Source organism: Otolemur garnettii, unplaced genomic scaffold (assembly GCF_000181295.1).
Source record: "Otolemur garnettii isolate 467f Iridium unplaced genomic scaffold, OtoGar3 scaffold00013, whole genome shotgun sequence".
Taxonomy (NCBI): domain Eukaryota; kingdom Metazoa; phylum Chordata; class Mammalia; order Primates; family Galagidae; genus Otolemur; species Otolemur garnettii.
In genome coordinates, this window is record NW_003852408.1 from 1,872,562 (window position 1) to 1,875,336 (window position 2,775).

A 2,775-nucleotide genomic window follows, 5' to 3' on the forward strand; every position below is an offset into this window, starting at 1 on the left:
GTCCAATCGGGGCTGTTTCTCACCTCCTTTTGGGGGGCTTCCAGCGGTGGCTCTGAGCACCTCAGGGTGCTAGGTTAGACTTGATCCCAGGTCTAAGCATGGCCTGCTACATGTGGCTTCAAGTGCTTTACAGATTCACCCTACTGGTCTCTGGGAACACCTGAAAGATAGAGGATCTAGCCAGTTTTGGGCTCAAGGGCTTCCCTTCCCAGATGAACCAGGTTGCAGCTGCCCAAGGTGTGGATTGGGCTCATGGAGTCAGATGGTTCCTCCTACTAGATCTTAATCTGCTGTAGTCCCAGCTACTCCGGAGGCTGAGGCAAGAGAATCGCCTAAGCCCAGGAGTTGGAGGTTGCTGTGAGCTGTGATGTTACAGCACACTACCGAGGGCGATAATGTGAGACTCTCTCTTAAAAAACAAAACATGGCTCGGCGCCTATAGCTCAGCCGGCTAAGGCGCCAGCCACGTACACCTAAGGTGGCGGGTTCGAATCCCCAGCCCGGACCCGCCAAACAACAATGACGGCTGCAACTAAAAAATAGCCGGGCGTTGTGGCGGGCGCTTGTGGTCCCAGCTACTTGGGAGGCGGAGGCAGGAGACTCGCTTGAGCCCAGGAGTTGGAGGTTGCTGTGAGCTGTAATGCCACGGCACTCTACCCAGGGGGACAGCTTGAGGCTCTGTCTCAAAAAAAAAAAAAAAAACACAAAACAAAAGGGTGGCGCCTGTGGCTCAAGGAGTGGGGCGCTGGCCCCATATGCTGGAGGTGGTGAGTTCTAACCCAGCCCCAGCCAAAAACTGCAGAAAATAAATAAATAAAAATAAATCTATTAAAAAAAAAAAAAAAAAAAAAACCTCAATCTGATCCCCAGGGCAGCTCTATGCCTTGGCCTAAGCAACCCTGCCAGGATGGCTAAGCTCCAGCACAGGGAAGGACAACGCCCTCTCTGAACCCTGGTGCCTGGTGTCAACCACAAAGGTGGGGGAGAGGTGTGGGATGGACACCACAAAGGTGGGGGAGAGGTGTGGGATGGACCAGGCATGGTATATGTCTGCAGTAGATGTGAGAGCAGGGCTAACATTGTCTCTCTGGCTTTGCCTTAAATGTGCCCATTTGGGGGCAGCGTCTGTGGCTTGAAAGGGTAGGCTGCCGGCCCCATATGCTGGAGGTGGCAGGTTCAAACCCAGCCCCGGCCAAAAACTGCAAAAAAAAAGTGCCCATTTCTCTTCACATTCCCCTTCCCCCAAACACACATGCTCAGCACATTCCTGATCCAGAAGCCCACCCGGGCGCTGCTCCCTTACCACACTTCCCTTTCCATCCTCCCTTCTCACTGTCACCTCCTCAGAGAAACCCTCCCAAAGCCATGTCCATTGGTCCATGGTGCAGCAGTCATAGATTACTCCCTTGGATATTAATATTCTCTCCACCTCCAGCTATGGGCATCTTGAAAACAGATGATGCGAACCCGAGTTAGGGAAAGTAAAGGAGGAGCAAGGGGAGTATAGATGAAATTGCCCGGTGTGGCTGGGTGCCTCTGCTCAGTGGTTAGGAAGCTGGCCACATGCTCCAGGGCTGGTGGGTTCAAACCCCGCCCAGGCTGGCTAAAAAAAAAAAAAAAATAGCCAGGCATTGTGGCAGGTGCCTGTAGTCTACCAGGGAGGCTGAAGCAAGAGAATCACTTGAGCCTAAGTTTGAGGTTGCTGTAAGTTATGATGACACAATGCCATCCAAGTGACAAAGTGAGACTCTCAATTTAAAAAAAAATTGCTCGGTGTCTCCTGTCAAGGATCCTAATTGCTAATGATAATGCAGTTGTGACCCCCACCAAGTCCGCTCAGCTCAAAGGTGAGACAAACCCCATCACATGTCCGGATTTTCAGCCCACCCTCCCTTGCCTCCCAGTGAGTTCCATTCTGACCCCTGGGGCCATCTCGCCAGGGATCTCATCTCCCTGCCTCCTTACCCCCACTCTGGGCCCCTTCCCACCTCTCAGTCCCCTAGGGGGGATACAATATCCATTTCAGGGCTCAAACCAGAGGCTTGCAGGGACATTTGGTATCACTTCCACTAGTTGGATCTCCTGTCCCATAGCTCACAGCTTGTGTCTTAAAGTTTAAATGCCCTGTCTCATCTTCAACTGTGCGAAGGGACCCTGCCTAACTTTAGTCAATGTTTCTACTGGAGGGCAAAGGTTAGAGACGACGGCCAGTTTGCATCAGTACGCTAACCGTCCTAAGGGGCTGGCTGGTACCACGTGCTGCCACCAGGGGGAGCCACTCTGCAGCACGCTAAATGAGCGCAGCCCATACAAGAAAAGCCAAAGCTAGAGGCAACCTCCCAGGAGTCTGGCCATAAGTTCATTCTTGCTCTGTCACCATCAACCTAGGCCGCAGAGAATGTCACCTTCCAATTGTAGCCTGGTTTCCCAGTGTCTGAGATTGTAGCGATAAGTGGCATCCAGTGGTAAAGGATCCCAGGGAAGGCTCCTTGGCCCAAAGAGTGGGAATACCCTGCCAATTACAGCTCAGCCCCCTGACTACCATCAGACCCTGCTGCATAAGGGATATCTTCAATCCACTGTCCCAAAACAGGTAGGCCTGAGTTTACCAATCTCCCCTCCTCTAAAACTCTGAAAGAAATTGAAACAGAAAAACCAGGCTTGAGACAGCTTTGTTAGAACAACTCAGCAAAATAAAATTCCGGTTTATTGTTGGACAACATTGTTTCACACATACATCAAACAGGCCAAAAAAAAAAATAAACAGCAACTTCA